Source organism: Hemitrygon akajei, chromosome 8, assembly GCF_048418815.1.
Source record: "Hemitrygon akajei chromosome 8, sHemAka1.3, whole genome shotgun sequence".
Taxonomy (NCBI): Eukaryota; Metazoa; Chordata; class Chondrichthyes; order Myliobatiformes; family Dasyatidae; genus Hemitrygon; species Hemitrygon akajei.
In genome coordinates, this window is record NC_133131.1 from 48,774,289 (window position 1) to 48,786,955 (window position 12,667).

Here is a 12,667-nt window from a genome sequence, read left to right on the forward strand (position 1 = left end):
ATAGAAGTGTACCAGTTCACAGAAATGGAGGGAGTTTGGATGGAAAAACTTGATAAGATATTTTATTACACCCTCTCAGAAATCCCATTATGATAGTAACCTCCCTGTTTGCTGGAGAGATTGTGGAAGTCAAAAAGCAAACCATCATATTTTCTGGGAATGCTCCGTTATCAAAGACTATTGGAGTGGGATACACAATACCCTACAAGACATCTTTAAATGTGAAATACCCTTAGAAAGTAAGACCATATATTTTTGGTATATACCTCAAGAATGGTTGAAAAAATAAATATTTAATGAATATACTGCTGGTGGCGGGTAAAAGGACTGTTACTAGGAAATGGTTATCACAGGAGAGCCCAACCTTAAATGCATGGATGGAAATTACAATGGATATTTACAAAATGGAGAAGATAACAGCATCTATTAAGCATAAGTTGGAACAATCTGATTCATACTGGGGAAAATGGTTTAACTACATACCACCTCATAGGCCTGATTTTATTCTCACAAATCAATGAATATGTTGTAAAAAAAAATCACTCCCTACTTGTACATAGTTTTCTCCCTTCGCTTGTTCTTTCTTTCCTCTCTTTTCCATAGTGTATACCTGAGATAAATATTATGTGGAGATTTGTAGCATTATGACTACATGATATATATGTACAATATCTGAAATACATCTTATGGAAATGTTTGTTTGATGATGAACTTCAATAAAAAATTAATTACAAAAAAAACCCATGTGCTGCATACTGTGCAGTATCCACTGCCATGAACAGAAGGCATTTTGGCATCTTTAGCAGGCAGGGAGGGATTTTCGAAGATTGACTTGTCACGAGCTTATCTGCGAATACAGATCAAGGAGTCAAGCAGCACCAATCAACACCCACAAGGATCTGTTCTAGTATATCGGCTAATATTTGGCGTCACATCAGCCCCAGCAAATTGGCAGAGAGCAGAGGACCAAGATATGCCAGGAACACAATGTTACCTTGATGACATCATCGTGACTGGCAAGAATGATCCGGAACCTTGGCAAAGATCTTACCAGGCTGAGTGAGTATGCTCTGTGCACAGAGAGAGAAATGTGAGTTTTTCAAAAATGAAATCTTATATTGTGGACATGTCATTGACAAGCATGGGTCACAGAAGGCACAAGAGAAGACTGAAGCCGTGCTATAGGCACCCAAACCAGAAAATGGGAGATTCAATCATGTGAGATTATTTTCTTTTAACCCCATCCTTTTGCCTTCTCCTCATCCTTACTAATCAAAATTATCAACAACCTTAATGACTGTAATGGTTGAATGTAATATAGCATCAACTGTCCACCATTCTTTCACAGAATTATTTTCTCTGAAGTATCTAATTTTGTAAAACAGAACTGTTGATTAGATGTCATCAATATTTTATCCCTTCTTAAAATCTTCCTCTGAACTTAAATCATGAGCTAAGTGAAAATCTTTCAGTTACTTTCAGTTGTAGCTCTAAGAAATTGTATTGATGGTAGTGACCGTACTGTAGATTGTTTAGATTCTGATTGCTTTCCACAGGACTTGATACCTCCTCTGAGCTCCTGTGAAGGCCTTAGACACTATTCTGTTACTGAAGTAGGGACACAGACTGCTAATGCTGGAATCTGGAGCAACACACAAATTCTGGACCCCCATTGCCCAGGACATGCCCTCTTCCCATTGCTACTTTCAGAATGGTGGTTCAGGAGCCTGAAGGCACACACTCAGCAATTCAGGAACAGCTTCTTTCCCTCCACCATCTGATTCCTAAATGATCATGAACCCATAAACACTACCTTATTACACATAAACACATACATACTATTACCTCCCAGCTTTTCTGTGACTATTCAGAATCAGCTTTAATATCACTGGCATATGTCATTAAATTTTTTATATATATATATTATAGTTGAGAGCTCAAAAGGGTTAGAGATGTTGCAATCTGATGGGAGAGGAAGAGACAACATGGAATAAAGGAAAGGAAGAGGGGTGGGCAAGTGGGAGTATTTGGGCAGGGCAGCCATTAGGAAAATGTGAGAGTGATTGGCACATGGAGAGGGTGGGGAAGGAGAAAGATATGATGCTGTGGGTTGGGGTGAGTATTGGGAAAAAATGGGTACACAAGGAGTAGAGGGAAAAGGGACAGAGGGTGAGCAGTTTACAAGCTAGAAAATTCAATCTTCATGCCATTGGATTGTAGACTAGAGGTGAGTTTAAAATGCTGAACCGTAGTGTTTAGAGTCACCCTGATGTTAGGAGAGCCTGCTCAGAAAAGTTGGATAATGTCAACTTTCCAGCCTTGGAGTGAAATGATAAGCAGAAAATGTACTATTTATGGCATTGTGTACACCTTTTCAGGAGAAAGTTGCCCATGAAGAAAAGAATAAATGGCAGGCTGGGAATCTAGCTGGAACAAAGCCTTGGAAACCCATTAATAATTGTTATTGTTGTAATTATTTCACAGCTGTGAAACCTGAATGGGCAATTGTATTCATCACAATAACTTTCAGTATTGGAGACCACTCCATGGTCAGAATGGCAGATTGATGGGAAACATTATCTTCAACCAAATGTGACTAATAGCATTATTTTAACTGAGATGGTAATTTTGAAACAAGTCAGACCAAACTGTGCCTCCAATGAGATACATTAAAAAGCATTTTATTTTTAGATGCACAGGAAAGGTCTTTGACATTTATCTCACGCGTGTTTGCCAACAGCTGTTGCAGAGTTTGTCAGTGAGGTTACCACCAAGGTCAGGCCCTTGTTTCACAGTGGTTCTGACTAGAGAGCATCCATAATGTCTGCATCTGGGAGACACTCCCTCAGAGAGTGAGGGGTCCCCAGTGAAAGGCACAGAAACTCTTGTCCTCGTTGAACGTGGAAAGGGTCATTTTTGCTCCTGTTCAGATCCTTGGAGATTTGTATCATGAGAACGGGATTTTTAAAGAAAAGATACCAACTCCCACAAACTCTGCACTTCCCATCCGCACTTCTCATTTTCTTATCACCTAAAAGAGATGACTGGCCCATCAGATCTACGCCAGCTCTTGGAAAAATCTCTAAATTCCAGTCCCACCACCTAATATCTCTCATCTGTCATTCATGTCCCATTCTCCTGCCCCTCAACCTCACACTGATGATAATTTACAGTTGCCAATCCTGCACACCTTTGAGATGTGGGCAGAAACTGGAGAGCCTGGAGGAACCCCACACAGACATCATCTTCCCCTCTGCATTTATTTTTAAAAATTGCAACATATGGTAATTTTTTATGTCTTCCACTGTACTGCTGCCACAGAACAACACATTTAATGACATATGTCTGTGATAATAAACCTGATTCCGTTTCAAACAGCAGCAGGACTCCTGATTGAACCTCAGCTGAATCCCTCGAGCTGTGAGGTGGCAGAACCCGTCACTCAACCTGGCTCATCCGCCAGTCACTCAGGTGACATTTACTTTTAGCAATGTCAGCCTTTCTTTTAACAATTTTTCATGTATTACCTCTATTATCCCCCCCCCCCCATCCTGTGAAATTAGGTGAGACCCTCTTTCTTGGTAAATGACTGATACAGTGTGCTCCTGAAACAGCAAGGCCACATCTTCTATCTTCCTTTGACCTGGAGTAAGTCCTCACTCTGCCAAATCTATGTAGAACTTGTTGTGAATTTCATATTTCATTAATATTTTAGTAATACTGTAATTAAGCATTCTTCATTGTTTACATAATTTATTATGAGTTATATGTAAAAGTATGTGAATGGCATACGTCGATACACCAGATCATAACAGCGTGCCTCAGTAAAGTAAAAATGGTGCGTACACACATCTATCCCTGGATTTCCGTGTTTTTCTTTCAATTAGAGTTACAAAATCATAACAGTGGTGATGAGCAAGTTTTAAAATGAATCCAATACAACTACCTGTTGATGCTCACTGAGACATTCAAGTTAAAAAAACAGTGAGACATTTGAGCTTTTAAAAAGTGCAACAAGGCATTCAAGTTTTTTTTTAAGAAGTGCAGCACATGTTTGCTTGAGAAGGGACAGAGTCAGTCAATTTAAAAAGGCAGAAAATGGACATAATTCATAGGTTCATAAACAGTGTGTACCGGGTGATAGTAATCATAACTTTTTAAAAAAGAACAGAAATGACTGACTACATTAGAAAGGTAGACATGTTTGATCACACAATAGATAACTGGCTGATGTATATTGAGTGAATTGAGCAGTATCTTGAAGCAAATGAGAAACGCGTGTCAGTTTTATTGAGTGCAATGGGTGGAAAAGGATACAGTTTGCCTGGAAGTTTAACTGCTGCAACCAAAGCAACTGAAATGTGCTTTTCTGAAAGTAATGCAGGAACATTTTGAACCAAAACCATTGTTGATTGCAAAACATCTTAGGTTTCATGAGCAAAATGAAGGGGAGTCCATTTCAGCGTATCTGGCTGAATTGAAGAAGTTGCCCAGGCATTGCCAGTTCAGTAATGAGCTTAATAATGCACTGAGACATTGCTTATTTTGTAGAATCTTACAAGAAAGCTTTGTAAACTTTCTGAAGCACAACTCACATTTAAAAGAGCAGCTGAAATTGCTGTATCGATAGAAGCAATGATCAGAGATGCAGTTGAGTTGCAGTGAGGAATGAAAGTGAGCGTGAACAAAAATTTCAATTCCCAAACAGAAACCTGGCCGAACAAATTGGCAGGGGCTTGCATACACCACACCAATGTAGGTTTAAAAGTGAAACTTGCAGAAAATGCAACTAAGTAGGACACGCATGAAGATCATGCCAGGCAGACAAAAATAAAGGGAAGAGAAAAAGTCAAGTTGCAGTTACAAAAAAAGCACTAATCTGCATGCTGGTGATGAAAAATCTGATGATGAGAATGACACAGGGCTGCATAGCCTTGAAATGTACAATACTAGAACAATAGACAAGCAATGTGGCTTACACCAGAAGTGAATGGCAAATTAATCAAGATGGAATTGGACACTGACTTGGCTGTTTCAGTCATTCCACAAAATGAGTTTGAGCAACATTTCAAAGATACTGAACTGAAGTTTGCAGATATCCAACTAAGAACTTACACTAGAGAAAAGATAACTCCTGTAGGAGTGACATTCATGAGTAAGATACAACAACCAACAAGCCACATTGGGCATGTATACAGTAAAAACAGGAGGGCTAGCATTGTGGGACCATCATTGGCTGAGACAACTACAAGTTGATTGGAGATCCATCCACCATTTGCATGCAATATCCCCTGCATGGCAACTGAAAGCAAATTAAGAAAGATATTGGGTAACAGGTTGGAGATACATCTCTTTCACAGGAGGTGTAAGGCACCCTTTCCCTCTGCTAGCCTGCAGGTCACCCTTGGGCAAGGTGTAGCACCTGCTTAGCAGTCCCTATCAGGGTCATGCGAAGCCATGGGAGCAGATGGTGGATGGTTGTATGAGCAGCCGGTGCACGGACTAGGAGGGCCGGAATGGCCTGTTTCCGTGCTGTGATTGTTATATGGTTATATGGTTATATCACAAGTCCTGGTTAAGTGACCACTAATGCCAGGCAGACAATCTCTGCAGAGTATTGATAATGGCTGGGGGTCACCCATCTTGTAAAGACACTGCCAGAAGGCACTGGCAAACCACTTCTGTAGAAAAATTTGCCAAGAACAAGTGTGGTCATGGAAAGGCCATGATCTTATGACATGGCATAACATGAACAAACTGGATGATGCCACCACAGTGTTCAAAGAAGGCATTGTTAAACTCAAACATATCAAGGGTAAAATAGTGTTAAATAAAAATGCCACATCCAAGTTTTAAAAGCCCATCCAGTTCCTTATATTGTCCATAATAAAGTAGCCAGTAAGCTACTGTAGATCAGGAGAGTCTGAAGGAATTCTTTCCAAGGTGTGGAACCCATGTACAACACCAGTGGACCTAGTAGCCACGAATTATGGGTCTGTCAGGGTCTGTGGTGATTTTAAGGTCACCATCAACTGAAAGTAGATCAATACCCTCTGCCCAAGATAGAGAATATATTTGCAAACCTTTCTGGAGGGAAAAACTTCAACAAAGTGGTCTTAGCTGAGGCCTACTTTCAGATGGAGAGTCCAAAGTGTTTCTCACTATATATACACTCACAATGAGCTTTATCACTATAATAGGCTTATTTTTGGAGTAGCATCACACCTGCACTCTGGCAGAAAGCTATGGACCGGGTACTGTAAGGCCCAGGCACTCAGTGTTACCTGGAAGACATCATTGTTACTGATGATGATGATGACAAGGAATTTACTTTGAACATCTCAGGATAGTGTTAAAAAGACTAGAAGATTATGGGCTCAGAGCACAATGCAACAAGGGTGAATTCTTTAAACTCGGCATCACTTAATGTGGTCACTCCATTGATGTACAATGATTACACAATTGCACTAAAAAATTTCAAGCTATGGTGGATGTGTCACAGTCGTGGTCCTTTTTAGGATTTGTCAATTACTCTAACAGATTCCTGCCAAATCCGGCTGCTGTGTTCCACCCTTCAAACTCATGCTACAGATTGGGAAGAAATGGCAATGAACAAAGTAATGTGAGGTTGCTTTCCAAAAGGGAATGGTGACATCAGACACTGTCCGTATGCATTATGATCTCCATCATTCGGTGAAGCTTGTCTGTGATGCCTTACTGTATATGTAGCAATCAGGCCACATGTTATGAGTGCTGGAAGTGAATGGCCCATAGCCTTGCATTCCCTTACTACTGCAGAGAAAAATTATGCAGAGATTGAGAGAGAGGCCTTGAGTCTGGTGTCAGGTTATAACCAGTACTTGTATGGGAGAGAGTTTACCCTCATTATTGATCATCAACCACTAGTGTCCATTTTCAATCCACAGAAGGGTATTCCACTAACAGCAAAGGTATGAATGGAGGGTTTATTGGAGGACACAAGTATAAGATCGAATTCCAGAGGACCACTAATTATGGCAATGCCAATGGATTGTCCCGTTTACCCTTGGAAAAGGAAACACCTGAAAAATTTACAAAAGGGGACACTCCTCTTGACAGGTTCTCTCTAATGCACATTAAAAGTTTGCCTATTATGACAGAGATGATCGAAAGGAAGACCGAAAAAGACCCCACACTGTCTCAGGTCTACATGGCAACCCAAAATGGCTGGAATGTATAGCAGAAATTCCAGTTCCTGCATTTTTATTTGTGCTAGGATGATCTTGCCCTTCTTGGAGGTTGCCTTGTGTGAGAATTGAGCGTTGCTGTACCATCCAAGCTGAGAGCTAAAGTATTGGAGGGTCTACATGCCAGTGATTTAGGTGTGGTTACAATGAAAACACTGGCTCAAAGCTTTGTCTGGTGGCCTGGGACAGATCAGCAGAACAAGCAGCTTGCCATGCCCTGTTTCAGATGCCAACATGCCCACAAGAAAGGTATCCAGAGCTGTCAGAACCACTTCAATCAGTCTCAGAGTCAGCTCCTACAACACCACAGAGGAGGTCGTAGAACCCGAGACTGTTTCACAGCCACAAATCTCACCTGCCAAGCCCCTGTCAGGAAAGACAATATCCCACAAATCCTCCACAGCAATTAAATCTCTAGACCTGAATGGAACCATTTAAAATTTACTGTGCTGTAGTTGTATCATATACTGTGTGTGTGGATACATACAAGTCGAGGGTTTCGGCCCAAACTGTTGACTGTACTCTTTTCCTAGGTGCTGCCTGGCCTTAGTTCCTCCAGCATTTTGCGGGTGTTGCTCGTATACAATTTGAGATGCATTCTATATGGAGTTGGAGCTTACAGCTAAGCAGGTAGATGTGTTGTGTATTTCATGTATCAGTAATTTGTTAGCAATACTGAAAACATATTCACACAAAAGGCTGGTGGAACGCAGTAGGCCAGGCAGCATCTATAGGAAGAAGCACTGTCGTCGTTTCGGGCCGAGACCCTTCGTCAGAACGGTACTGATAAAGGATCTCGGCCCGAAACGTCGACAGTGCTTCTTCCAATGGATGCTGCCTGGTCTGCTGCATTCCACCAGCATTTTGTGTGTGTTGCTTGAATTTCCGGCATCTGCAGATTTCCTCCTGTTTGCTTGACCGAAAATATATTGATTGATTAAACATTCTTTGCTGTTTACATAATTGATTATGGGTTATATATAAAAGTATGTGAATGGCATATATCATAACACCACCAGGTCACAAGAGCGTGCCCTCCATATACACGTTTCTTCCTGGCTGTGATGTGGGAGAGCAGGCTCAAGGATCCAGTGAATGAAACAGGAGTCACTGATTTAAAAATGGGTGTGTGAGGTATTTATTTAACAAACAGTGAAACACTAAATCAGGTATCTAGCTAAACAAGTATTCACCTAAACTACCCAAAACCATTCGGTTATCCTTTAATTGAACGGATACTCCAATTTATAAAACTGAAGAAGCACGCATACTAAGAACGGATAGTTAACTGAACAAACGCGGGGTGGGGCCCCGTCTCTGTATGCAATGCTCGTTTTCAGAGATCCTTCAGGACTGGTTGCGAATTCCACCCGCAGTCAGGCCCTCTGGGTGGCGGGAAATGAAGCGGGCGAGACCGCTGCACGTTGCGATCTTTTATACCCCCCGGTGCCCGGAAGCAGAGGTGGGTACCATTGCGCGCAAAAGCCAGCCAATGGGAAAAGAGCACCGCAAACTTTAAACGAACCAATCAGCATCGAGAGGTGTACGAACCGCACGGCATGCACACCGCTCGGTGGGAAGTCACGGGTAGACCCTGGAGCCGCATCTCCAGTAAGCGCCCACCTTTACGCCACTATCGGCCATTCCAGGGTCCCTTTCCCGCTCGCACTCGCTGTATCTCACCGACTGGTTTGAGCTGTGCTCATCGCACCGACATTCCTTTCCCTGCCCTCTCGGGTGGGGAATCACCCTCAGAGTCGGAACCTTGGAATTAAACTAAGTAGGGTAGGAAGTACCAGCCACTAAAACTCTTACTCCGCCAGGGGCTATTAAGGGTCAAATTCTTTAAAACCGCAGCCATGCGATTGGGTGAGGCTGGCTGCAATAGCCTACTCTCTCCCGGGTTTCCCCAAAACAGAATGCCAAACGCCGAGAAGCCGGAGAATTTCCCCCCAAGAGCCTTTCTCTTTGTCGCCGGAAGGGATTGGTGTTACGGCATCCCTCCCGCGGCGTGTTTCGGTGTTTCTAAACAAATCCAGCAGCCTGACACATTGGTCCAAACTAGCTTGCATATTCACACTCCATTCGCAGGACTGCCCGCCGCCGATCGGCATCATTCGCTCTGCCGCCGCCATCCACCACTTTGCCGTTCTGCAATGTCGGGTGAGCACACTGTCCTGGTCATTCGTTGGGTATTCAGGCACGGCATTCCCGGTTCCCCCGGGATCCATGAGCTACGATCTCCCTCGAACGAGGTGGCCCTTGTGGTTGTTGTACCCAAACCTTCCCCGATTCCTCCTCCACCTCTTCTGACTTAGGAGGGTTCGTCTCCGCTAAGTGCCGGGACATCGGAGACCCGCTCGCTAACTTTATTTGTTGTTTCGCCAGCCCATTCATACGTTCGATTCCCACCTGAGGGTAATAAGGAATGCGAAACACCCGGGAAATACCAGATTCCGTGGGCCATTCCAGATCCTTGGCTTCCAAAAATGTGCGGCGTTGTCTGATGGACCCCATACATAGATGAGAAACGCTGCAACCCGTTTTCCTGGTCAGCACGGACACACGGCTCTGCAACTAGAACGCCGGAATACATTGTCAAACTTGGTCAGTACACGCCGCTCTTTATTTTGTCGCGGCAGAGGCCAAAATCGATCGATCTGATCAGGTCCCGTACCCCTTCGAATATGCCCAGAGGGACCCGCCGGCCGTACTCTGGGTTTAAACTGTTGGTAGGTCCCGTTCGGGCCTCGTCGTAAGCCTCCGCCTATTTCCTCGTCCCCTCCGCCCCCAAATGCCCGCTCTCCTGGTATGCCCAGTGCACAAGGTGTCGGCGGCCCTCCTCCTCGGAACACAGTGTGGCCACACTGATCTCCGCCGCTCTATCGACAGCAACGATTTGAATGGCTTCCCCGGTGTCCCGAGAGTGTGTAGACAGTAATCTGCCTCCGGCATACGTCCCCCCAAGAGGCCGCCCACGCATCTTGCAGTTTTCCTGTTCCACTGAGGCATCCACACCACCACGCCATTAGCGACGGCCCAGGAGTCGGTACAGGCCCGGATAGGGCCGGTTGCTCCGTAGAGGGGGCAGAGTTATGGCTACCAATTCTGCCGATTGGCTGGATTCTCCTCACCCTCTTCCGTGACAACCTCGCCCGTCGCTGGGAGGAGAGCCACAGCCTTTGTCAATGACTAGAGCCGGCTGTAAACCAGACTTGTTGTTCTTCAGGGGTCAGATGTGGTTACTATCATTATGAACCGGGGGCGGAGGGGAAAAGCGTTGGGATGCGGCAGTGGATCTGGCCAATGCCTTTTTCTCCATTCCGCTGAGTTCAGGATCAGTTTGCCTTTACATGGGAAGGTCACTTATGCTGCCTCCCCCAGGGGCATTGAACTCATGTGTTTTAGGTAAAACTTAGCTGGGAGCTTTTGGGAGTCAGAGTGGTCTGAGGGTTGGATCATCACCTTTGCAACTTTAGAGGGGTGGAGTGTCTTGTGGGGGTGTGCCTTCTTCTGATTGTCAGAAATCTCTTCCATTGTGATTGGTCAGTTTAGAAACTGCAGCTGCTTTTCCTATTGGAAGCTGCCTGGTGTCCAGTTTCAAATATCCTGGGTATATAGAATAGCATGTGGAAGGGCTTTGCTCTCTCCTTCCTTTGTTTAAGGCAAGGATGCCCGCAACCGTTGGGAAGGTATGCTCTGTGCGCTCTCCTAACTGAGTATGTTGTTGAATGTACGTGTGGTTGTTGAATATTCATCTTTGTAGTGTCTGTAACTTGGGGAACATGAATGTTGGGTTGAATTTTTACTGTTTGTATATAAATGAAGAATGAAGCCATTTGCAGAGATTGCCTTCTGTGTCCCTTGCTGGATGCACAAACCTGATTCAACATTACACCCTCACCCCGTTTTTCTTTTGATTAGTTTTGAAGTTACAAAAACATGGTAGAACCGGATTGATAGCAATCCAGCCTGAAGTGACATCACACCATGGCATCTTCCACATTCAGTCTCATGGGAGCAGGCTCATGGAGTAGCTCCAAGGGACTGCCTGAGATGAAGCTGTGTCTGTGGAGTTTAAACCCCCTTTGGGTCTCAACTCCCTCACCCCAGCATCGTTGCAAGTACTCATGGTCAGATCTCTTGGTGTGCTGTGTCCAGGAAACACTGTGACCTTTTCATTCAACAAGGGCACGAGGTTTTCCTGGATGCAGCAGCTCTACTTGTTCATGTGCCCTTAGAGCAGACAGGATGTGTTGTTGCAGTAATAATCCTGATCAGTATGAGAGGGCGTTCAGGTTTGGATATCTGGTGCAGATGCCTGGCTAAGGAGTCAGCAGTATGGCGCTACTGTCCATGGAACTATTTCTGAACATCACTAAGTCAGAATCCCACCTCGCCATTAATGAGATGGCAGTAGAGACATCACAACTACATGAAGCATACATGACCTACCCTGAGGGACTGTCAGGATGCATCATGTGCAGGGGCTCAATGATGGGACACACAGACTCTTCTGTCATTCCCTGCAAATTCGCATCCTGCCCTGTTTCTCCTGAAGACCAGATTCTGTAGCTGGCATCAGCCCAGGGCACCTTGTGGAGCACGCCAAGAATAGGCTTCATCAGCACCTGTTTCTCCAGGACAGGGGACCCAGAGCCCGAATGACCAGCGGAAAGAGAGGAAGGAGGTTTACCTTGGAGATGTCCTTGCCTCCATACCACTACTTTATCTCCCAGCTGAGTGGAGGAGGAAGACATTATTAACACAGGATGCGTGGGTTCACAAAGACAGAGGCAATTCTGATTACAGTAGATCTGTAAATTCACGGACCCAGAACAAATAAAAGTGACCCTCTCAACATTACCATGTTGCTGTACAAGACCATCGAATGCAACTCGTCACTGATTGATTCTGTGATCCCTTAATCCAGATGGCTTGTATATAATTCATGTATTTCCTGATGAGAGACACCTTATTCATTGATGACCTTGTAAAGTATGATAAGAACAGAGCAAACAGAGGGCAAGAATCAGTAATAGTAATCAGTGCCACACTGTGGGAGAATTTCTTTGACAGCCTCACAGGGCAGCTATGACGTGAGTCTAATTATTTCACAGTCAGCTGGTCTGCTATGCTGTAATTTTTAAGAGTCAAGGTTTAATTCGAGAATATTCACATGAGGTGCCTGACATTAGCAACTTTTCTGGGTGATGCGTGGCAGCAGTGACAGCAGCTGCTTCACCAGTGTGACTTACCCTTCTACAATTAAATCTATATTTTGACCTAAATGAGAATGCATTTAAATAGCGATGGAAGCCTGAGAATATTTTTCAACAAACTGCACCAAATGAAAATATTATATTATGAAATGAAAATATTATATTAAAATATTATGAAATGTTTTGATGTTTCACTGTGTAATCATGCCTTTCCTATTT